The following is a 26,576-nucleotide window of genomic DNA, read 5'->3' on the forward strand; positions in this document are numbered from 1 at the left end:
TGTGTGCATTCCAGACTTTTTGTGTGTGCTGTTTGATTCTTCAAAAAGGCTCAGAACTTTGGAGATCAGGAAGAAATCTTCCCTCATCTCTATGCCTGCTTATCCCATCTCAAATAACACTAAGCCCCCAAGATTCTGAAAGTAGAGATGTGGCTGCCTGCTATGGTCTGGGGACAGCTGTAAGGAAGCTTTCAAAGCAGCTGGTATAGGCATATAACTAGAACATTTTCTTCACCTCAGTTTCCTGGCAAAACAAGGCCTGCAGTTAGAAGGGAAAGGTTTTAATTACAAGGCCACCTGTCCAGCCATCTGAAGCAAACCTCAGCCTCTGGCTGGTTGCCTGTGGGCAATGGGGCATTTAGGGGGACTGTGCTCAGAGTTCCTAATGTCTTTCACATTTCGTAGTGCAGTATAATCATGGCGAAAATGAACAGATCTCAAAAACAGTCCTCATTATTGCTCCCCTCCCCCATTTGTTATTAAGGATAGACAGAGAGATTGATGATTTGGGAAAACCCAAGTTCCATCCTTTCCTTTCATCTGTTCAGGATGAGTGGCCTTAAAACCAAATTATCTTGGGCTCGCCAAAGCAAACTGCACCCCTCTAATTCCCCCTCAAAATGGAGATAAGCGGTTTTCTAAATTATTATTTGCCCACCAACATTTTTAGACTGACATATATATGAAAGGTAAGCGGACTATATTCAAGCCTGTAAAATAAAAATAAAAATTAATGGAAATCTCTAACTCTCAACATAAAGAAAGAAAAGAAAAGAAGAAAAAAAAAGGAAAAGTGGGATGCCTGAGTGGCTCAGTGGGTTAAGCTGCTGCCTTCGGCTCAGGTCATGATCCTAGGTCCTGGGATCGAGTCCCGCATCGGGCTCCTTGCTTGATGGGGAGCCTGCTTCTCTCTCTGCCTCTGCCTGCCACTCTGCCTGCTTGTGTGCGCGCTCTCTCTCTCTGATAAATAAATAAATAAAATCTTTTAAAAAAAAAAAAAGAAAGGAAAAGTAACAAATCATTTTAAAGTGCTATTATTTAGATCACAAGTGAGCATATAAAAATTGAAATATTTTCCAACTTTAGCTTTTTTTTTAAGTGCCAGGAAAATTAAATTATAGATGGTCACCCAGACGGTTTGTTCGTTCTTAAAACAGTTTACTATTTCTTCCTGGGCCCGTAACTAGAGATTCTACTTCCCAACCTCCCAGATGTGCCCACATGACTGAGTTCTGGCCAAAAGAATATGGGGAGCAGGGACGGGTGCCATTCCAGGCTGGGCCCACGACAACCTCCTACATATCATTTGCCAAGCTCATTCCCTTTCTGTGTGATCTCGGCAGCTATGTGGGGAAGGTAGAGCTACAACGTAGAAGAAACCTGGAAGCCCCAAACACTCCCTAGAGGAGAACCACCCACTGGCCAGGAACAGCAGGTGATAAACAAACTTAGACAGCAAGCCACTGAAATTTGACGTTTATCTGTTAATAGCAACTAGTGTTCCACTACTAATAAACAGCTTTCTTACCCATCCCCTTCCAAACAGATTTACTTTGGCATCTGTAAATGCTGAGACTTCATAAGACCAAGTCCTAAAGGTTGTGAGCAAAGTCTATCGACAGACGAATCACAATCAATACAGAATACCGATGTTGACCCTCCTGCTCTCAACCTCAAGACTTCTTGAGCTGAAAAGCAATGTCTTCATCAGGAATATTTTATTCCATAAAACACCAGACACCCAGAACACACTGTCATTTTTAAAGGAAGCAAATACATTTAGCAAGATAAGAGATCCCAAATAAACAACAGTTAGACATTAAATAACCCACCAGGTTGCCATAATGATGGAAAGAGCATCCTCTCTCCTATGAGCTGTGAGCTCCCTGAGGACAAGGACTGGGTCCATCTTGCTCACCAATGCATCTCAGTTGGCCCGGCACTCAAGGGCTATTCAACAAATATAGAGGATGAGAAGACGAAAGGATGAACTTGCCTCTGCTTACCTCCTTCCTCTTCCCCATATACCCGTCCCCCCATTCTCTATACACCAAGTACACATCTGATGCTTCACCCAGCCATGGGCCATTGCACATGGTACTCCCTCTGCCTGCAGCGCACCCTTGCCTTCACTGTATCCTCTGCCTGGTCACTCCTGTCCCTCTCTCAGAGCTCAGCACAAGCATCCCTCGCCCATCTCTCTGTGCACTTGCCCTTCTATGTGATTGGATATTTCTGCACATGATCATTTCCATAGCACCTGTATCTGAAGTTACCCCACTTACGTGAGCATGTGTAAACGATCTCCCTACAATCCCACCAGGGAGCTAGAAGACCTCATGCACAGACCTCTCCCCATATGCCCAGCAGCAGCGTCCTGCCCGTGGAACATCCCCCATCATCAGGGTGAACGAATAAAGGATTGTGTCAGGTAGCATGATTCCAATTTATTTAGTTAATTTTATCCCGTCGGCCTACCCACTGGGTTACTTTTTTCTCCTTCTATTTTTACATCATGTATAATGAGATACCTGTTAGTATCAATGAGGTAAAAAACCACGAGTGAGAAAGAATAATACAGAATCAAAAAAAGTAATCTACCTTTATTCTTTTGCCTTATAATAGTGCCTCCTCTGTGCAAGGCGTTATTTCAGCTACTGTTGAAGAGTTCCCTCTCCTCAGTTTACAATTTTTCTCCAGGCTTCCTTGTATCCATGGTTCTTACCCTGAGCAGTCTGCTGGGCTAGTCTGTATTCCTGGCCTCACAGAAGGAATGAGAAAGCAGGGAGAAAAATTGAACCCAGGGCTGGGGAGCTTACCCTTTCTCTCAATCACACCACACCCCAATCCAGCAGGCTGGATGCTTTGGCCCAAATCCTGTCTTCCACTGGGGCTGCTGTTATTTTCCTACTAATGCAGCTTTGTGTAACTTTGTTATGCTTACGCCAGCAAGAACGGCCAACGAGTTCTCTCCTTTCATAAGTCAGGTGTTATCATTTCCATTTTAAGATGATAAACTGAGGGGCACCTGGGTGGTTCAGTCAGTTAAGCGTCTGCCTTTGGCTCAGGTCATGATCTCAGGTCCTGGGATCGAGCCCCAAATCGGGCTCTCTGCTCATCAGGGAGTCTGCTTCTCTCTCTCTCTCTGCCTGCCTCTCTGCCTACTTGTGATTTCTCTCTGCCAAATAAATACATAAAATCTTAAAAGAAAAAAAAAAAAAACTGAGACTTCCCAGGGTCACAGAGTTAGGACTCAAAATTTCGGCTCCCTGACTCAATTCAAGGCTTTTTCAACAAGCCTACTCTAACCCCACTTCTCTCAGTGTGTGGCTGGTGTTCATCAGACGACTTTCTTCCCCAGGCTGGAGTGACTTCCCACCATTTGCCAAACACAGGCCCCCCATCTCACTCTGCCCTGGTGGACACATGACACCGTTTAAACCAATTCAGAGTTTAACCTGTAATCTTGGTGTCAGTTTGTGACTAATAGCTGCCTTGTAACTTGAACGGGTGAGCCAGATCTCTGGCAGGTGCGGACCAGCCACCAAGAAACCCACTTGGAGTCCACACACTGGAATCACCCCTAGATAATGACCGAACTACGGGTAGTGGTCAGACAAGGCCCTTAGCTATATCAGGAATATTACAAACACTTTTTAAGGACAATTACTGTTTTAAATGTTGCAAAAATGAAAGTTACTATCAATACTTCTACAAAGCTAATCAATTATTCTCCTAAACCAAGATCTATATTAATATGGCATTACAACCAAAACCTGAAATACTGTTATGTTGTAAGGACAAAACATTCTAGAAGCAAGGCTTTAAGTGTCAAATAACATTTACTCCAGATTCTAGCCTTAATCACCTTTAATTTATGTTAAATATGGCATGTTAAATGCTATAGTTTTTTCTATAAAAAGGACTTCCGCTTAGAAGCTGGACTTTCTGACTTTCCTTTCTTGTCAGTTCCTACAGCTGTCCCCTCCCTTACCCTCGTTCCTGGTTCTATGCTACTTTACACCAATGCTTTCATTTCTGGCCTTCACTACCACAAATTCCTCCATCTCCTTCCATCTAGACCCCACTCACCCAGACTGACCCAACTCAGCTGGCTAACAGAGTGTGCCCAATGCCCATAGGCAAGTACCTGGGTGCACGCACAGGAATCTAAGGGAGCAAGAGTAATATGGCATTATGATGGGACTGGCCGAGGCACAGATCAACACAAGTCCTGCCATAAACCAGCCACTACCTCACAAGGCCCCTGGGGAAAAGGCGTGCAGAGAGAACAAAGCTAGGCAAAGCAACATTTTGTTATTGGCTCGGGTTGGCCTCAAGCTCCAAACAGGTCTCCAGCAAGACTGGCTGGGCTGTGAGCTCCCTATCAGCGCTAGCTAAGCCTGAGGGCCAACCTTGAATATCCACTTCCAGGCCCAAATCTGAGCCTCTCACAAGATCCAGCTACCACCCTAACACAGAGAAGCCAAAACAAGCAAGAAAAATGGGGTGGTGGACCCAGTGCTCAAAATGGAATAAATCTAGGCCACCTCCCCAGACACTCTCCAAGCAAGTGAAAAAAGGCCAGTCAATGAGGCCTTCTCTCAGTGGGTTCAGGCCTCACTCTAAATCATCTCTCAGCATAAGACTCCTTCCAAGAGGACTTCCATCTAGAAAGGCACATGGGGCAAGGGTAGGTCCTGTCTTTTCAAGTAGCAGAGTTAGGAGGACAGGAGAGAGCGTCCCTTGGAGGGAAGAGTGTTAAGACCCTCAGTGTTCTGGCCACATGAAGGGAGAGATAAAGGCCCATCCAAGGTTATATGGGCCTTCTAGTGGCCTAAAAGCTCCATACACCTCCCCTCACCCTCCCACACACATTCTCATACCCTGCTCTGGGTATGGTGCCTGTACGGTATCCACATCTCTTATATCCACATGTGCAGGCCATCTGTGAAGGCTCAAGAGCTGAGAGGGACCTCAGACTCATTCCCCTTGAGGGCCGTGTTGTGTAACTGCCTGAGTTTCTCAACTTCGAGCTTTGACTATCGATTTGCTCCAAAGGCTAAATGAATACAAAGAACCTGGAAGCAACTCAGCCATCTGCCTTCTGTCTTCCTTCTTCCATGACATGTTCTTCAAGCAAAACCAAGGCACTCAGTGCTGCGTGGGAGGAGACAGCATGCCTGATGGTAAGAGCCCAGGCTCTGGAGTCAGACCCCTGGGGTTCAAACCCTGACTCTGCCACTTACTAGCTGGTGACCTTTAGCAAGTCAGTCAAGCCGTCAGTCTTAGATTTCTCCTCTATAAAACAGGGGGAACAACAGTAGTGAGCTCACAGATCGGTGTGAAGATCAGATGAGACCATCCATGTAAAATGCTGAGCAGAGTGCTGGGCACACAGTAAGCGCAGGGAAAATGCTGGCTGCCGTGACGATGATGACGCAGTCACATTATTATTACTACTACTAATATTCATCATTATTATGGTTACTCCGGCTTTTCTCTAGTCTGCATGGCTTCCACAGGGCAATGAAATCTCAGCCTCCTTACTTATTCCCTTTGCTTCTCCACAGTTGAGGACCCTGGTCTACCCAGGCGAATTCAGAGTCAGTCCTTCCTCGCACTGAGAAAGATTCACATGGTGCTTTGGGGCCCAGGCTCAAAGACAGGGGTGCTGCTCACTTCAAAGACCACAGATTGTTAACAGGCTGATTTCCCTGACAGTTGTTCTCATGAAAGGACATAACCCCAGAGTTCCTGACCAGCCATTCAAACCAAATGCCCAGCTCACTTCTTTCCCTCCCCAGCCCCACTACACTTTATGAATTTCTTTAAAGGAAAAAACAACGACAACAACCACCACCAAAAAAACCCCATGGATTTGCTAAGCTTTCTTCTGGTTCATTTACTCGTCCTCCTACCTCCAGTGAATATTGGGCTGGTTGTTACAGGGTTTAAGAAATGCTATAAGCAGAATTGGTAAAAATAGTAACAGAACAGAAATTTATACCTTAAACAAATCATTCCAACAGATGGGACTTCAAGTATTTATTATCCCTCTCTGGTCTGGGACTTTTCAAACACGGCATTTCCAGCCGGCCAGACTGGGAGCTATTTGATAGTACCTCTCTGACCAATTACATACTAATTAAAAGACCTTGGTGTGGGCTGGAGGTAGCAGCTTTGCATATGGACTTTAATTACCGGGCTTGAGTTTTGCCAAGAAAACACAAAGGGCTTTTCTGGCTGGATGCAGAGGCTTAGAATGAACATATGGCCTGCGTAGGAGGGGAGGGTTAAGAGTGCCATCCTACACAGGAAGTGGAGTATTTCCCCCCCTGTAATCTCCTGAAAGTAACTATGTACCAGGGTTAGACAAAATCCTTGGTCAGCCCAGGGAACAAAGGGCAACCTGAGTGGGTAGTGAGCTGTCACCCTGGACACATCACACTCAATCCCTGGGCCATCTGTGGATTGGAATTCTTCCTTGCTCCCACCTCTGCTGGCCTTTTCTTGTAATTTTGGAATCAGAACCTCAGGTCTCTTCCTGGGTTCCACTGAGCCTGGAATAGCCTGGAACTAATTTTTGGTTACCCAGAATGCATTCCCCCATCTTCTGGTTACACTGTCCCAAATTCCCCAGACCATAAGGCTCTGACAGGGGGGAGCACATGGCCTGGTCCTGACCATCAGCACAATTTAAGCCTTTTGACCACAATATTTGATTCAAGGATGGGCATTAGACCTAGACCGGTATAATCAGCATGATTTCTAGGATGTGTGTGAAAGTTCAGTTGGGTAGATTTGTTCTTTACCCAGGTTTGACACTGAAAGGTGATGACTTGGAAGCTGTGGCAGTCATCCTTCTGCCACAGGGAAGAAAAGATGTGAAAGTGGAATCAATAGAGGGGAAGCAGAACTGACAAAAGAAAGAGGGAAACTGGAATACTGTGATAGCATTTGAGGTCCCGGATTAAGCCATTCCTGAATGCATCCACTGATGACTTCCCAGTGTTGTGAGCCAATAAATTACTTTTATGTTTAAGCTGCCTTTAGTTACACTTTCTATCAACTTGGAACTGAAATAATACTACCTAACAGACATAAAGTTGGGGGTCATGAAGTAAAAACAGTAATTGCCTACCCTAAAGGGATCCAGTCTGCAAAGAACACACTTGCTATAGACTCCATGAAGACCCAGAATCAAAGAATTCTAGAGCTAGAAGAGACCTTGTGGACAAAGCATCCTGTTCAACCATCACTGCTGACTTTCTTTTTCTAAACAGGTATGCATCTGAAGGCTTGGGGGAAAAAGATGTCACACAGTAAACAAGAAACAAACTCTTCTTCCCATTGGTGTCTCAACGTCATGTATGTAGTTGTTCAATAAAACCTTTCTGAATGAACATTACGTGCCCCATCTCCAATAAACATTCCTTCTGCATGGCAAATAGCTCTTGCAATAAATTCCTTAATGGATTATGTTCACTTCCCACAACAACCACAGTCTCGGTCTCTCTCTTTCCTTCCTACCATCCTTCCTTCCTTCTCTCCTTCTTTGCTTGACACTAGCTTCTCATTTCTTCCTCTTCCCTGTTCTTCCCCTATATGACTCAACAGCTTTTCTTTACTTGTCAATTCAAACCTACATTGCCTACAGGCACTTAATAACCAACCTACTGCTTCTCCATCCTTTAACCTCTACCTCAAACCGTGAGTTATCTACCAACCCTCACCTGTCCTTCCCCTTTCCCAAGGAGTCCATCGACTGTGTTTAAAAACAGCTCCAAATATCTTACACCCTGACCCCAGAACACACACACACACAAACTAAAACCAACTCCTCACTACTGAATTATCAACATCTTTATGACGCTCAGATGTTTCTTCCTAGGATCAGATCTCACAGCCACCTGAGGTATTTTTATATGGTTCAGGAGAATACTGGAAAATAAGTCTAAAGTCAATTTGTTGTCAGCTCCTTATAGGACATGATCTTCATGAAACTAAGTTCCCCTATTTCTATGACAGATTAATGCCATTTGCCAGTGTGTAATGTTATCCACATCCTGGTAACACACAGATGGAAAGCTTTACACAAGCGTTAAACAAAGTTATGACTCTCTGGAACCCAGTATACCATTGGCAGACCTCACAAATTACAATTATTATTTTTATATTCCTTTTAGAGTGTCTTAGGAACTTACAGGTCTTTAGAGAAAAAGCTGTGGGATTTTGGATGAGATTCACAAACACATTTGCTCTCTAGCCCAAGTGAAACCTTTTATTAAAACTCTGGACTGGGAAGGTAGAAAGTTAACTCAGGATATAAAATAAACAGGTGATACCTTGAATGTATGCAGGCCTCCATTTGCAAAACTCTGCAACCACTCAATTGTGTCATTTGATCATCAGTGTCTTCTTTCATTGGAAGTTTTCCTGGGGCAAGAAATACAAATCAAAAAGAATTTAAAGACATTTCCTATGGATAAAAAGTGTAGGCTTTCGTTCTTCTTAGCACTGTTAACATAATTCTATTTAGATAATTTCCCTTCAAATCTTTCTTCTTAATCCAGTTTCAAGACTATAATTCACTGTGGGGACTGGAAATCTTTGCCAGCCTGACTTGTTGAGCCTCCTGTGGGACAAAGCTGTGCGCTGTGTCATGTGCCCTCAAGAGCTTCCTTCCTCCTTTCTCTCCAGGCCAGCATCCCAAACACCCTGGTTGCCACGCGACTACCAGAGGTACGGAGACTGGCTTCCGGAGAAGTCACCAAGGGGCCCACAGACTAAGAAGTAGGGGACTGAATTCTCACTGGAGTGAACTTAACCAATGGAAAACAGGTGTTAGAGCAGTGTGAGGAAAGGCCAGAGAACCCCTTCCGCTTTTCTTCCCCCTCCAACTATGCCGAAGTGTGATTCCTCTGTGCAAACTATCTGGAGCAACCCCATACGCTGAGGGACCTGCTGGAGTCTTCATGGCTTATTTTGAAATGGTAGCCAACACACACACAAACACACACACAAAAGCAATGTACCCTATTACTTTCCTACTTCAGCCTCACCATCCTGGGATGTTACCTCCCTGATCAAGGATTAGGACCACAGCTCTTCCTCAGACCCCGATTTCTGGAGGGCTGAGCTAAGAAGTTTATTTTCTCTATTACGGCACTTCTCAAGGTGTGATCTGCAGGCTCCCTGCATCAGAATCTTCTGGGGGACCTGCTAAAAAGGCAGATTTCTGGCCCACCCTGGCAATTCAGACTCCGTCGGTCTAGGGTGTGTACTAGCCATCTGTAATAGCGAGCTATACAGGCGATTCTTCAACTCTTGAAAATGTGATGACCACTGGTCCAAGTTTCTCCAGAGCCCCCCCACCCACCCACCTCGCACAGAGGATTTTAGGGTCACTCAGGCCAAAACTCTTGGGTTCTTTCACTTTCTCCCACATTCTTGTTGACTCATAATGATTATCTGTCAATACAATGTCCCTTGTATCTGGATCTGTCTTCCCTTTTTTTTGTTGTTGAAGTATAGACGCACAGTGTTATGCTTAGTTTCAGGTGTACGACATAGTGATTCTAGTGATTTGACATCTCTCTATATTATGCTATGCTCACGGCAAGTTAGCTACCATCTGTTAGCATACAACGCCATTAGAGCAGTAATGGCTCTGTCGCTATGCTGTACCTTTTATCTCTGTGACTTACTCATTCCTTAACTGGAAGCCTTTATCTCCCACTTCTTGTCACCTATTTTGCCCACAGCCCCACCCCTCCCATCTGGCAAATTCCAGTTTGTTCTCTGCTCCTGTCCATGTTATCAAGGTATATGGAGAACAAAAAACATGGCACTCGTCAGCCTCTCTGGCCCAGAGTTGGCAGAATTCTAGAGCTGGTTCCTTTATATTCTAGTTTTCCATCTAAATCTCAGCCTTTTCTCTGTGCCCCAGGGCCAACAAATCTGCCCATGGTCTCTCAGTACTATCTTTCGCAGCCTGGGGGGTGGGGTTTCCCTTGTTACCATGTCTCCTCTCTCTTGCTGTTATTCTGAGTGGTCTCTTTTGTTTTTCAGAAGCTGTTCAGTCAGCTCTCAGTTCTTTAGGAGGACTTGCTCTAGAAATAGGTAGAGATTTGGTGTGTCCCTGGAGGAGGTGGGGTCAGGGTCCTCCTACATCACCATCTTGGACTGCAACTCTTCTCTTTTCCTACCCCATTCTCCCAATCCCCATTGGGCTCCTCTCCTTTCTCCTAGAATGTTCATTAAATCCTCCTCAACATTCTCCCCACCTTCCTTCTTCCAAATGGAGATGAACATGGGAGATCAGGTTGCATATTTCATCGAGCACCTGGAACAGCCCAATGCCAGAAGTGGACACTCAGATTCAGTCAGATATATTCGGCATCCCCAAGGTGGTGGATCTTCCCTGGGACAGAATCACACCTCTGCTGGGGTAGTGCTACTGGCCTGTGTATGGTGTTTAATTCCTCCAACATGGCTACACTCACTTTGCTCATCACGTGTCCTGTGAAGACCACATGAGCTGGGGTCAGTCCATCTATTTCCATGGAGTCCCGTATACAATGCGGCACAATGTACATAGTGGGTGCTTTACCCAACTCAGTGGCAGTGGGGCTAAGAAGAATGTAAATTCAGTGCTTTTCTTTCTTTTTCTCCCTTTCAATCCTCCCATCCTCTGAATCCTCTCAGTTACTCAATTCCTTCTCCTAACTTGGTAAATGCTCCTACCACAGCTCGAGGACTATCCTCTGCTCCCTTTGGCATGGCTTTGGCCAAAATCCATTTGACTGCACCTGTGTTCTATTTATTTCCATCTTCACGTGCCTATTCTCTCTGGCTTGAGAACCTGAAGCAAAAATGTCATTATCATAAGGACATAAATTGTATTGCCTAACTGGTATAATTATAGCTATTTTTTTAAGATTTTATTTATTTGATAGAGAATGAGATATCACAAGTAGGCAGAGAGGCAGGCAGAGGGGGGGGGGAAGCAGGCCCCCTGCTGAGCAGAGAGCCCCACTCGGGGCTTGATCCCAGGACCCTGAGATCGTGAGATCATGACCTGAGCTGAAGGCAGAGGCTTAACCCACTGAGCCACCCAGGTGCCCCAATTACAGCTAATATTTGTTGAGCATTTACCACAAACAAAACCTCTTCCAGGCACCTCCTCATTTAGTCCTTTCAACAGCCCTAGTTTGTAGGTACTATTTTTGACCCACCTTCCTAGGTAAGGAAACTGAGGCTTAGAGAGATTGTGACTTGTCCATAGAAAGTGCTAGAGCTTGCCTGATCACAAGATCTAGGTTCTTAACCCTCCTGGTACCTTCTTCCAGTACCACCTGGTGATGCACGGTGAGTTTCCCCAATGCAGCTACCTGGTATAAACTCCCCATGCTGAACAACTGTCCCCAAGTCCATAGTTATGGCTGATGCAAGTCAACCCACCCTGACAGCAGGTTACCAGCTACAGTCCTGGTCCTTGATCAACCCTTTGATTTTTGCAGATCTAATTTTGCATTTCCATTTCCCACATGGTTCTCCCACATCAAGCAGACATTTCATTTTGAATAACACAGAGTCTTCATGTTTGGCTTGCCTTATAAGCATTCTTGCCACATCAAGCCAAAAGCTCATTTCCCCCCAATATTTCTTCCACAAACGTCATCCACTCCATCCCCCCTAAAACCCTGCATCATAGTCTTTCATCCCAGCATCTGAACCACTACAGAAATGTGTCTCAGAGCCATCTTCAGTGACTCACAATCCCCACAACAGATTCTCTGTGGGCACTTGACAGTTTCTCCTTTGAAATCGCCTTCCAAAGACTAATTAGCCCTCAGTCTCCCAGGGAACAGTTTTCTCTTCTCTGTCACTCTGTGTGGACTCTCCATTTCCTTCTCTTGCATCTGTCTGTTCTTCTGAGCCTTTAAAACCGACCAAGATCTGGGCTAAGGGATGAGGTTAATTACTTGTCTTTAGCACACCACTTGTTTCATGAAGGCATGGGGCTAGCCCCTATTTTTAACAGGCTGAGGCATCTCATGATGGCACTGTTCCCCTTCTTGGACCTTCAGGTGATGGCAACTGTCACCTACCCCAAACTTAATTTAACTTTAAATTTTAAGCTCATCTTTCCAGCTATCACGCTCTCCCCAAGCCATCTCATTCTCCCCCAGTATGCACATCTGGAACCATTCACAAAGTGGTGGTTGAAATTTCCACTAATTCAAATGGAATGCTTAGGATGGAGGCCACTGGGAGGCCCTCAGCTTCCCTCAGGTCCCAGGCAAGTAGTTCTACTCTAAGAAATGCATGAATCAATAAACATCCCAGAGCATGCCCACTGGGGGCAGAACCCTGAACCAGGGGCACTGGGGCAGCCCAGCTCTGTATGTGGTGGCCCTAAGGCATGCCAGGACATCATGGACAGGGCTAAGGACTGAATAGTGGCCCCCCAACATCCATATGTTGAAACCCTATCCCAATGTGAGTTTATCTAGAGGGTCTCTAGGAGGTAAGGAAGGTGAGGTGAGACTATAAAGGTGGGGTCCTAAGCCAATAGGACTATGGCCTTCCCAATCTCTTCTCTCCTCTCATGATCGAAGGCTGGGTATCTATAGGCCAGGAAGAGAATGCCCAACACAATCCAGTCATGCTGGCACCTTGATCTTGGACTGCCCAGCCTTCAGAACTCTGAAAAATAAATTTCTGTTGTTTAAGCCACCCAGCCTACAGTGTTACATGATGGTGTTAACACAGACAAACAGATCTTACGTCCATGTCCAGTTAATGTGGTTCAAGGGAAAACCAGGAATCCAGAGCCTTTGCTCTCCACATTGGCTTAGCCACTCTGCCCAGGAAGGATTCAGAAATCAGGGAGGACAGCAAGAAAATCAGGGAGAAACACATTGAAAAGAGATTCATCCATCCACCGAGGCTCCAATAAGCATATATGAGACTATTGAGTAAAATTATGAATACTTTCAAACACAATATATTCACATTTGTTTACAAACACATGGAAGAAACATGTGAAAAGACATGAACTAAATGGATAAGGGTCACCTTTGAGATAGAGAATAGGAGTAGGGAAGGGAGAAGAGGGGTGAGGATGATGAAGAGGGGTAAGGATGATGAAGAGGGGCTTTTAATGATATAAAACTGTTTTAATGTGTTCACCTATAAAATAAAAACACACACACGTGCAAATACTTGCTGAATGAGGAATTAAGGCAGTAGGTAAGGCACACTGGATCTGGCTTTCCTGTTTAACAGGCAATCCTACTCCCCAGGCCTTTTTTTCTGGGACCTGGGAATGTAATAATTTTTTTAAAAAAGATTTTATTTATTTATTTGACAGAGAGAGAGATCACAAGCAGGCAGAGTGGCAGGAAGAGAGAGAGGGGGAAGCAGGCTCCCCGCTGAGCAGAGAGCCCAATGTGGGGCTCGATCCCAGGACCCTGAGATCATGACCTGAACCAAAGGCAGAGGCTTTAATCCACTGAGCCACCCAGGCACCCCTGGAAATGTAATAATTTTGAAGGCACTAAGAGTCTGCCTGTCCTGTTAACTGCTGTATCCCCAGAACCTAGCAAGGTGCCTGGCACAGAGTAAATGCTCATTCACACACCAGCTGCTTGGATGCATGAATGAATGCATGGATGAATGGGGGAAGGGGGCCCAGAGTCTAATAGGAAAGATCTCTGGGAAGGTCTATCCCAGGCCAGGAGCTTTAGTTGAAGCCTCAGAAAATAAATCTGAGAGAGTTTCTGGGGAATTTTTATGACTCACAAGTTGAGATGGTTCAAAGGACTCTGGGTGGCACATGCCTCAAGAGAAGGGTCAGAGGGACCAGAACTTTGCAACTAGGGTCTAAGGTTCCAGCACTTGCAAGGGACACTAATGTCCCCAACAAAAGAGTATGCCTCCTCTGCTTCCAGATAACCAGTGCCCACCAGATCCCACGTGATCCTGGTAGAGACCCTGCCCTCCCCAAATACGTGGGAGTCTGGAGCAGAAATGACTGTTGCAATGCCACAGTGGGCCTGAGCCTGAGAGGAAGGTTAAGAGCACAGCCTCTCACCCCATCACTTAAATGAGTCTGTTTACTTCTCTGAGCTCCAGTGTCCCCGCCTGTGAAAAGAGGATGGTCAAAGTACCTTGTCTGTGTGCACTCAGACCTAGGAAAGAGGAGGGGAGCTTAATGAAAAGTGGACTGATTTGAAGATAGTCAAATAAAAGCATGTGACTTCATTCATGCTGAGCTCATCACTCGGGCTCTAGAAATAAGATGGAATTAGACCTATATTTGATGCATCACTGTGACAGTCTTCAGATGCGTCTTTAGTCTGGCCAGACTAAATGACAACGTCAGGGCAGAGCATTCTGGAGCACAGATATTCCTTCCACCAGCTAGTCAATCAACCCATCAATGCCTAACTAACCTTGGTTTATGTGTATTTTTTTTCAAAGACTTTATGTAATATACATTGTTGATTCATTTGCATTGAACCCATGGTCACGGGCACTGCAAATGATGCCTGAAAGAAGCTGATCTGACATAGGTATCTCCTTCATAAGATACATCGAACACTTCATGCACTTAGAACACTGGACAGCCCTTCAGCACTATACCTAGGTGCCATTTCAAATAGTGAAATTGTCGACAAACAGCACAGGAAAAGTGTCACAAGACAAACACCGAGAAGGCGCTTGCTTACGGCACAAGTGCTGAAACCAGAAGGCAGAGAGACATTTTCATCCGCCTCAGCTAGGAAAGTGCACGTCCCAGGACTCATTCTTGTGCCTCTCAGAGCACGTCCACACATGACCACAAAAGCATTACCAGTACTGATTTCCAAGATACCAATAAATCTTAGCAAGTAAGCAAACTTCCAACTATAGAATCTGTGAATAATGAGGATCAACGGTATTTTGTAATCTTTCTCCTTTTCAAGCCCTTAAAGAAAGTTTCTTTTTGATCCCATGCAAGGCATGAGTTTTGTGGGTTTGAATCTGCCCTCATCTACCCCCTTATTTTCCTGCTTCATCCTCATCTTCAGGCCTTAGGAACCACACAGGACGCTGGATGCCCTCTGCTTCCTGCCCTGAGGACGTCAGACCAAAGATGGGATCTGCGGCTGTACGTGGTCAAGGCAAGAGCCAATGGAACCTGGGGGAAGGCATGAGCAACACCAGAAGAGAAAGACCCTTCCCTGGCAAATGCCAGAGGGATGCATGTAGAGAAGATGAAACTGAAGCTGACTCTCTGGTTTGAAATCACACAACTCCAGTAAGGACTAAGGAACTGTGAGATTGAGTAAAACAACTAAGTATCTGAAGGAAGGTAATGAGTCCTTTTTGGGACCCATTAAGTCTAAAGTGCCCACAACACCCAGGCACTCTCAGTTGCAGAGACAAGAAGGCAATCCTGATCAATTCAACCAGACAAAAAACTTACTAAAGGGTATCTGACAATTCACAAAATTTCTATAACAGCCAGAGAACCTCCAAATTCATTCTGGACCCAGTTCAGTGAGGAAGCCCTAGTTGATTCCACTGGAAATAAAACCTGTAGTTGACAGTTCTGCTCCAGGCCTCTGCTTCTAGAACACGGCTGCTGCCCCAAGAAGCCAGGATGTGTCCACCACTATCACCCTCACAAGGATGTATTTTGCATGGGCCCTGCTTCTGATCTGAATCAGGCCACAGACCTTTGCCCTAGCTGCCAGGTTGGGGATGGGGTTGGAGATGAGCCTCTGCCCCTGGGTGTCTCTGGAGTGTGAAGTGCATCAGGCCTCGTAAGGCAGGAGATACCCAACCCAGAGGAATGATGCTCAGATGTTGGGAAAACCAACAGAATAACAAATGTCTGCTATAATATATTCAGAAGGGTTAGAAACAGGACTGGTAATAACAGCTCCTACTTTTAAACACTTAACACGTGCCAAGCACCACATAAAACGGTTAATATGCATTTAGAGTTTAAACTATGCAAAAAGTATAAAATGAGTATAGAGAAGAGATTGAGGAAGGGCAAAGCAATTTACGAGGGAAACTGTGCTGGTTTGCCCAGGACTGAGGGGTCTCCTAGTATGCAGGACTTTCAGTACTAACACCAGGAAAATCTCAGGGGAAACAGAGCAGCTGATCAGTTTAGTCACATCAGCCTGATCGGGACCTCAGACCTGGCTTATACAATGGGGAAAAGTGCTCAACTTCTTGTAACCTCAGTTTCCACATTTATAAAATGGATATAACAAAGATATCTCCCTCATAGAACTGTTGTGGAGAATTAGAGATGATATGTATGAAGTACTTCGCACATCAGCAGGTCTATATTAAGAGGGCCAAAAAAAGTTAGAAATTATTCTTAAAAACTCCCAGAAAACTTTTGTTTCCTCACATCAAAACAAGTGGTCAAAATGAGTCTTCTCTCCAGGCCTGCACAACTCCATGCTATACTCGAGATGCCTAAGCATTTATTGCATCCCTATCCAGATGCTGGCTGAAGTGTGGGGAGGATGGAAGGAATTAGCATGCCCAGCTAACCTGATCCTGAAGGCAGTGAAAAAGAGGTGAGGCAGCAAAGAAGAACAGAAGAAAGAGATCACAGATGAAGAAGACATTATTGTGGAAGCAGAGTCACTAGAAAAAGTCAGGAGGGGCAAGTCAGCTCCACTACAGCAGTACAACCAGGAGGTTAGAAACACAGTCCACGGTGCAACCGGGGAAAATGGACAGACCTCCTAATACATGCAACATCAGGTAGGTACTGAGCCCACATTAGCTTCAAACACATATTGGTCAACTTTTTCTTCAAGGATCAGACACTACATATTCTAGCTGTGTAGGCCTTACAGCCTCGGCCACAACTACTCAGTTCACAGCTAGAACACAAAAGCAGCCACTGACAATATGTAAACAAATGGGTGTGGCTGTGTTTCAAGATATTATTTTTATTTTTCAAGATTTTATTTTCCCAAACAGGCAGCTCTCCCCCTCCCCCCACCCCGTCACAGTTTGCCAAGACCTGGCTTACACTAAAGCCAGTCTTCTGGACTCACCCTAACAAAATTGATAAATAAGCCTCAAAAGAATGAAACTAATTCCAAGGACCTTAACTGCATCCCAGAGCCACAGAGCCCAACAATATATACAGGAATGCAAAGAACTCCAACACTCAACAGTATAAAATATACAATGTCTGGAATCCAATCAAAAATTACTAGTCATGCCAAGAAGTAAAAATACACCCCATAATGAGAAAGGGGAAAAAAATCAATCACAAGGAATGTCACAGATGATACAGAAAAAAACATACAAAAACATTAAAACATTATTATAAGCAGGTAAGTTCCAGAAAGTTAAAGGAAAGTGTGAGCATGTTAAGAAGAAACATCAAAGACAGAAAAAGCTATAGGTCCAACTTCTAGAGATGAACAATATAATGCCTGAGATGTGAAATAAACTGGATGGAATTTGGGAGCAGATTAGACATTGCAGGAAAAAAATTAATGAATTTAAAGACACAGCAATAGAAACCATCCAAAATGAAATACTGACGGGAAAAAAAAAAAAAACCCACTAGAAAAAAAAAAATGAACAGAGCATCAGTGAGATGTCTAACAACATAAAGCAGACAAATATACCTGTAACTGGAGTCCAAGAAAAAAGAAGATAGGTCGGGGAGACATAAAAATATATTGAAGGGGGGACACCTGGCTGGCTCAGTTGGTGGAACATGCAACTCTTGATCTCAGGGTCGTGAGTTCAAGCCCCACATTGGGTGTGGAGCCTACTTAAATTACACACACACACACACACACACACACACACGTATGTATGTATGTATATATACATGTACATATATGTGTATATATACAAATATATATACATTACTAATAACATTTTAATATTAAATAATATAAATAATACAAAAATAATAATTAACATTAAATATATATTTTTGAAGAAATAATGGCTAAGAGATTTCCAAATCTGATGAAACCTATAAACTTACCGATGCAATAGCCTCAGGAAATCTCAAACAGAAGGCATAGCAGAATCACATTGCTTGTAACTGGTGATAAGAGAACATTTTTTAAATGGCTGGAGGAAATAGACAAAAAGGAATAAAGATTGATGGCAGACTTCCCATCAGAACAATGCAATCCAGAATATAGTAATACCTCTAAAGTGCTAAATGCAAAAAGAACTCTTAACCCAGAATTGTATACCCTGCAAAAATATTTTGCAAAAGCAAAGGTGAAAGACACTTTCAAGCACAGAAAAAAAAATCACCATAAACCGACCTCTACTATGAGAAATGTTAAAGCAAGTCTTTCAGGCCAAAGGTTATTGATAGCAAATGGAAACTTGAGGTCAACACAAAGGAATGAAGAACACCAGACAGAAAATGTATGTGGGTAAATATACTCTCTTCTTACTTTAAAGAAGTCTCTCGGGGCACCTAGGTGGCTCAGTCAGTTAAGCATCTGCCTTGGCTCAGATCATGATCCCAGGGTCCTGGGATTGAGCCCTGTGTTGGGCTCCCTGCCCAGCGAGTCTGCTTCTCCTTCTTCTGTCCCTCCCTACCATTCATGCTCTCTCTCTCTCTCAAATAAATAAAATCTTTAAAAAGAAATCTCTCATATGTGATTTTAAAAAAACAAAACCGGGGCACCTGGGTGGCTCAGTGGGTTAAGCCTCTGCCTTCAGCTCAGGTCATGATCCCAGGGTTCTGGGATTGAACCCCGCATAGGGCTCTCTGCTCAGCAGGGAGCCTGCTTCCCCTCCCCCACCTCTCTGCCTGCCTTTCTGCCTACTTGTGATCTCTGTCTGTCAAATAAATGAATAAAATTTTTTTTAAAAAGTCAAGCAAAGGAACAAAAAGGAGAGAGAAACAAACCAAGAAACAGACTGTTCACTATAGGGACCACACTGATGGTTACCAGATTGGCTGCGGGGGAGGGGACGGTGAAATGGGCAATGGGGATTAAGGGGTGCACTTGTCATGATGAGCACTGGTGAGGTATGGAAGTGTGGAATCACTAAATTGTACACCTGAAACTAATACAATGCTGTATGTTAACTAACTGGAATTTAAATAAAAACTTAAAAAAAAAAACACCTCCTTAAAAGAGAAGTGACTGTTCAAAGGGAAACTATCAAGAATGCTTTGAGGGGTTCATAGCACATGGAGAAACAAATGAATAACAATAGCACAAAGAAGGAGGGAAGAGAGGAAGAGGCGGAAATAAACTTTCATAAGGTTCTTACACTGAACTTGATGTATTACTTGAAAGACAGTGGTAAAGCTACTGTATATAGTAAACCCTACAGGTATTTCTTGAGAAAATACAAAAAGATACAGCTGATTACACCAGTGAAAGAGATAAAAAAGGGAATTATACGGACTGCAAATAGGCACGAGGGATCCTTCTGCAGTGTCAGAAATACTCTAAAACTAGATTGTGGTAATGTTGCACAGTTCTACATTTTCTAAAAATCTGGGGCACCTGGCAGAGCAGGGCACTGAGCAGACAGTGAAGTGTTCAACTTGTGATCTCTCGGTCATGAATTCAAGTCCTGCCTTGGGCTCCATGCTGGGTATGGAGCCTACTTAAAAAAGGGGGGAAGGGGAGGGCACCTGGGGTGATTCAGTCGGTTAAGCGTCTGCCTTCAGCTCAGGTCATGATCCCAGGGGCCTGGGATCCAGCCCTGCACCCGGCTCCCTGCTCAGCTGGGAGCCTGCTTCTCTCCCTCTGCCTGCTGCTCTCCCTGCTTGTGCTCACTCTCTCTGTGTCAAATAAATAAATAAAATCTTTAAAAAAAAGAAAAAGGGGGTGGGGGGAGACTGACAATCTCAAGTGTTGACAAGGATGTGGGAACAACCAGAAGTTTCATACCTTGCTAATGGGGATGCAAAATAGTGCAGCCACTTCACAAAACAGCTTGGCAGTTTCTTATAAAATTGAGCATACACTCCTATTCCTTCATATTTATCCAAGAGAAATCAAAACATGTATCTACATAAACACTTACATGTCAATTCTCATAGCAGCTTTAGCCTTCATAGCCAAATACTAGAGACCACTTAAATGTCCATCAATAGGTAAATGAATAAACACATTGTGGTTCAGTCATACAGTGGGTAACTACTTAGTCATTAAAATGAATGAACTACTGGGGCACCTGGCTGGCTCAGTCAGAGGATCTTGGGGTGAGTTTGAGCCCCACATTGGGTCCGGAGATGACTAAAAAAAATAAATAATTTTTAAAATTTGAAAATAAAAATAAATAAAATGAATGAACTGCCACACTGGAGCAGCATGGCTGAATCTCAAAAGCATCTGGGTAAATGTAAAAAGTCAGACATACAGAAGACAACCTACTATGCAATTTAACTTGTATGAAGTTCTAGAAAGGGCAAAATTCTAGTACTAAAAAGCAGGTCAGTGGTTGTCAGGGGCCAAGGTACAGGGAAAGAATAAACTAAGAAAGAGGAAGGGGGATCTTTCTGGGATGCTATAAAGGTTCTGTATTATGACTAGAGTAGTAGTTGGAAGATTTTATACACTTGTCTAAACTCAATGAATGTAGGTGAATTGTACACTTAAAACTGATTTTATTTACTGTATTATACCTCAATAAATTTGACAACAAAATAAAATAAGATACATTGGAATCAATAATGAGACTAAAGCATGCAGACTATCCTCTTAGGGAAAATATTTGAGCTTTTACATTTAAATCATCTTTTAAATCATTTTATATGATTTATATTTCATAGTGTGTGTGTGTATTTGTGCATATATATATATTTGTATACTAGCATATGTATATAATTTATAAATGAATATTCATACATTGAGATACCTACTCAATTTTTTTTTTCAATGATAGGGATTAACCATGTGAAACATTTGGAGAGGGGCGCCTGGGTGGCTTAGTCAGTTAAGCCTCCAACTGTTGATCTCACCTCAGGAATTGATCTCAAGGTCATGAGTTTGAGCCCCGTGCTGGGGTCCAAACTGGGCATGGAGCCCACTTAAAAAATAAAAATAAAATATCATCATCTTCTTCATCAAATGTTTGGAGACCTTTGAGTTGTTGTAAGCCTAGAAGGGCAATTTCAGTAATGTGGTAGAAACAGAAACCAGATTGTTACAGCTGTTGAAAAGCGGGGATAATAAGCAGACTTCTCTTTCAAGACATTTGGTGGAAAGGGCATAGCTACAGGCATAGTGGAGAGTTAGGGAAGGTGATTATTTGTAGAATGAGTCATTTCAACACAGGTTTAAAGAAAGGAGTCAGGAAAAAAAAAATCAATAATACCACAGAGGGGAGAGAGAGAAGAAAAAATTGTGTATAAAATACCCACAGTTTGCAAAAGGAGATGGTTCTGGTGCCTTGGTTAAGTAGAGAGGGAGAGAGATGGTTGTCAAGTTGATGGTCTCATTTATTAATGAATTATTAAACAAGGTCATCAATGCACCAGAAGAACGCAGGGTAGGTATCTCTGGAAGAACTATCATGGCCAATAATATGCAAACTGACTGGTCCCAAACATGCACATAGATAAGTAGTTATAAGAAAGCAGATGAGCTTCTATCATGAAGTTATTTTTATGGTGATGGTACCTACCACACACTCACATTTCCAAGCTAACCCTGAGATGCTTGACCAGAGTTAGCTGCTCAGATTTGGCCACTAAAGGAAATGTCTCTTGATGTCCACTCTAGCAAGAGATGGCCCAGGAGGTGGAACTGGTAGAGATCTAAAGGGAAGCTGGTAAACTGGTATCTGTGCCCCTGGTCCCTTTGTAATTCATCTACCACCCACAGGACCTTGGACCAAGATTTGCATTTTGCCTCAGATGCTAATTTTGGTCCCACTGGTCAGTACTAACCTGGGTGTGGTGGTTGTGTGGGTGCGACCACCAGGAAGTGGAGGAAGTGGGACTGGTGAATCAGGCTGGGGGGGCCCCCACTGCAGCATGGCCTGACTCACCCAGGACCATGGGAATGGGTACTTCGGGGCTGATGGCGCCATCTCTGAGCAGCACCAGGGCCTTGAGGGGCATCATTAGTGGTTGCGAATGCTTGCCCAGCACTTCACACAAGGTAGCCTCAGGGCCTGCCCACATGCCATCTGGGTAATTATGTCCTATTTACCTTCCTGTAGATCTGGAAGAACTAGCCCTTGACTTCCAGACTTAACCTCTCTTAGTGTTGCCCTGAATGATACAGTGATTTGAGCCTTAAAGATGGTGCTTCTTTCCAAAACTAGTCATCCCTCTTTCCTTCCTACTCCACGCTACAGGATTCAACAGGACTTAGAGGTGGGGGCCTCTGACCACCTTCTCATTTCTTTTATCAGCTGCAATGCTCTTTTCCCAAAGCAATCCAGACCGCCTCTACTGCCAGTGTGGAACTCGGTGTCGTTTCTCTATCTACTTCAAGTAACTCCACTTTTTTGAAGAAACAACCCTTCCTCACTTTTCAGTTGATGAGATTCAGGTAGTGCCAAGTCTACCCCCAGCCCCAAGGGAAGCACATACAAACCTGCCTTGCTTGTTGGAACATCACCAGCTCTTGGCCAATGACTGGTTCAACAACGGGTATGTGACCTGAAAAGAGACAACAAGACCCGTTCTGGGAGTTCTGTGGAACTCTTAGAGGAGAGAATCATTCTATGCTGAGGTTCCTGAGAGCACAGAATAGAGGCCTAAAGTTACTGACAACTTTTTTCTTTTTCAAGGGTAAGTTAAATAACTCTATGTGCCAAGAATGATTTTAAGTGTCTGTCTATATTATTATCTCATTCAATTCCTACATCAACCCCAGGAGTCACAAGTTCTATTATATGAGGAGGCACAGCTTGGAGGTCGATAGGACTGCATTTGAATTCTGGCTACATCATGTACTAGTTGTTTAACAGGCAAGTTGTTTAAACTTTCTATACCACAGTTTCCTCGTCCATATAATGAGGCTAATAATAGTACCTCCTTCATAGGTTGTTGTACAGATTAGTTAATTTATCAATGTACAGTCTTTAGAAGAACACCAGGCATGCAGCAAGTGTTCAGCAAGTTTTAGCTATGACTATCACCATCATCATCTCCAGTTTAAGGACAAGGAAAACAAAGCACAGAGATTTTAAACTAATCTAAGTTTGCACATCTAGTAAAGTGATGGACTGGGGATTTGAATCAAGTCTGCTTCTGGCTCTAGAGACTGTATTTTTTAACTGCAAAATAATATTTTCTGTGCTCCTGCACCCTACGGGAGAGTCTGCCCATAAACAGAGAACACACACAACACAGAGCTGAGAGATGGACAAATTAAAATGGAGTCCTGGAGACACTGTCAGAGCCCTTGAATTAGCTATCTTAGTCTGTTCTAGCTGCTGTAACAAAAACACCATAGACTGATTGGCACGTAAGCAATAGAAATTTGTATCTCACAGTTCTGAAGGCTGGGAAGTCCAGGATCAAGGTGCTGGCAAATTCAATGTCTGGTAAGGGTTTTCTGGTACCGACAGCCATCTTCTCTCTGTGACATCAGAGGGCAGAAGGGACAAGGAAGCTCCCTGGGGCCTCTTTGGTTTTAGCTGTAACCCCATTCAGGAGGGCTCCACCCTCATAACCCAATCACTTCCCAAAGGGCCCACCTCCTAATACCAAATACACTGCTTGTGAGAGGTGTCGTCATGTATGAATTTGACAGGGACACATTTAGTCTATTTTATCAGTCAAGCCAGAAGCCAAATCTACCTTTAGAGTTTTTAATAATTTTACTTTTTAAAAAGATTTTATTTATTTATTTGAGAAAGACAGAGAGAGAGCAGGGCAGAGCAAGAGAGAGGAGAGAGCACTAGCAGGGGTAGGGGGCAGAGGGAGAAGAAGCAGGCTCCCTTACTGAGCAAGGAGCCCAATGTGGGGCTCAATCCCAGGACCCTAGGATCATGACCCAAGTCAAAGGCAGATGCTTCCCAAGTGACCCTTGAGTTTTCAATAATTTTAATTAACAAAGTTCCTTCTATCTCAGTCCAGTTTGAGTTGAGGTATCTGTCCCTTGTAGATGAAATCCCTTACAGACTTGACTAACATAGCAATTCAGATCCTCAAGACTATCCTTGTATTCCGGGCATCAATGGCCCAAGGACAATAGGAAACATTCTCATAAAAGAATCTACTCTAGGGTTATAAAACAAAGCTGCTCATCTGTTCCGTCATTCATTCATTTCAGCCAAGCACCCTCCATGTGCCAGGCACTAGTTAGTTGCCCAAGCATTATGTCTGGATGGATTGGGCATAAGGCATTCTAAAGTGTCCAAGTATCAGTGGTGTTCCCATGAGTATATCAATTAGGTCTGGATCCAACCTCAAGTAGAATCTCTGTCAGATCAGAGGCCTCTGGGATCTTATCATCTATGCCAGATCTTTTCTGAGCTCTGCATAGCCACTGCTACAAGTGGACTCTAGCTTGTTTAGAGTAATGGAAAGGTAATGGAAAAGGTAATGGGGGACTTCTGCACGGACTAAATTATTCATCTCCATCGAACCACATAAGCAGCATTCAATCTCCGTCTCTGGACACAGTCTTCCCAGATCAAAATATTCGATCGAGGTCCAAACAGGAAATGCAGATGCAAGCGTGTGACTGAGAATGCCAGGGTAAAGCCTTCCACCAGCAAGGTGAGTCTTCTCCTTCTTTGCATCAGATGTACACACACACACAGAGCCCTTGAGGGCTGAGATTACTTTTGATTTTTACATCACAAGCATCATAGAAAATATACAATGAAACCCCAATGATCCCTTGGAGAGTTCATTGCTCTCCCCCATCGTCTTTGATTCCCCTGCCTCCTCTCCGCATCCTTTGAACTTCTAAAAAGACACTTTGAAGGCATGTCATAAAGCAGTTTTTCATTCATGCTCTTCTCTTTGATGATCTTGCTGTTTGTCTGAACTGCAGCGTCCACAGGATGTCGGGCGGGCGAGCTGAAAGCCAACACTGATGAGGAAGGGCCGAGTGAGGACGAGCCTGCACTGCATTTGTCAATAACAAGAAAGCGGAATGAATGAACCAGCAAGACATGAAGGGCCCAAGCAGAATGTCTGGTTTCTCTTCTATGCCCTACCCTTCAAAATGACCACCTGTGAGAAAGGTGAAGGGTACTGTAGCCCAGTGACAGTTCACAGCCTGCAAAATGTTTTGTTCGGAGGCCTCCCTCCAGCTCTGGCCTCAAACCTAAGAGTTCTCTGCTCACCCCAAAACTGCAATAACCCAGCATCCCCTCGATGGAAAGTATTATTGGTTTTGATTTTTCCCAACTTCTCCCATTTTCCCTAGTGAAAGATTCATTCATTTCGAGGATAACAAGATATGGTGAGGCAGGGAATGGAATGGGAGAGACGAAAAGCAGACAGGCAAGGCCACAGACGTGCCTTTCTGCTCCTTGCCCACAAAATAAATGGTTGAGAACTAAGACTCTACATAACTCTCAAAAACCTTAAAATCCTCAGGAAATAGCCATGGCCCTCAAAGCACCAGCCCTGATGCCCAGGCCTGGGGTAGGCTGACTACGGTGAGGCAGACAAGAGCTTTCCCTGAACCTGAGTATCCTCAGATGAGAAGGGAAAATAAACCACTCCCTGCCTTGGTGCACTGAGTCTGACTGGTGCTAAAGAAGCGGTTATGAGGGTCAGGGTGGGGAGAAACGCCTTCACCCGGTTATAAACATGAAACACATTAGAACCTATCACTCTGGAGGGTTCTGCTGTCAGTGGGGAGGGTGAAGAACTGACTCGCGCATTCCTCAATGTCAGTGACTGCCCGCTAAGCCCTGGGAGCACAAGGGTGGGCAAAACAGAGGTCTCTGCCCTCACGGAGCTTACAGTTTAGTCAGCAGTCAGACATTGAACAGTTCCACTCAGTTACGTGGAATTATAAATCGGAATGTGTGCCTTGAAGGAAGAGTCCATATAGGGTGTTACGAGGGCTTTCAGCAGAGAGACAGCATGTGGACATGGGCGTCGAGCTACATGGAAATCTGAGAAGGCCCATCCAAGAAGTGCCATCAAAGCTGAGACCTGAAAGGGAGAGGGACTCAGCAAGCAGAGTAGGGACTACTAGCTTATGCAGTTGGAAGAGCATTTTATGGAAAAGCACATGTGAAGGTCTAGGTGAAGGGAAGACAGAGAGACGGCATCAACCCCAGAAGCCAGGGACCAGTTAGGAGTAAAGATTCAACAAATGTGTCATATACCTCCCAACATGCCAGGTGCTCTCCCGACTACTGTGAACACAGCACCAAACACCGCTCACCAAGTCGCTGCCCTCCTAGAGTCTCCCTCCCAGATGTTTACCTCTTTAGGAACCAGATTCCAGCAGAGTTCCCACTAATTCAGGCTGCACGGCCGTGAGGAAGGAAAGGACAGCACTACTTCATATGCTCCAGGGTTTTCCTCACCTGAAGGGCTCGTAGCGTGTGCCTCCAAACTTAAAAGTGGACAGCTAGCTACTCTTGTCCCACCCCTGCGTGGA

Source organism: Martes martes, assembly GCF_963455335.1.
Source record: "Martes martes genome assembly, chromosome: 5".
Lineage (NCBI taxonomy): Eukaryota > Metazoa > Chordata > Mammalia > Carnivora > Mustelidae > Martes > Martes martes.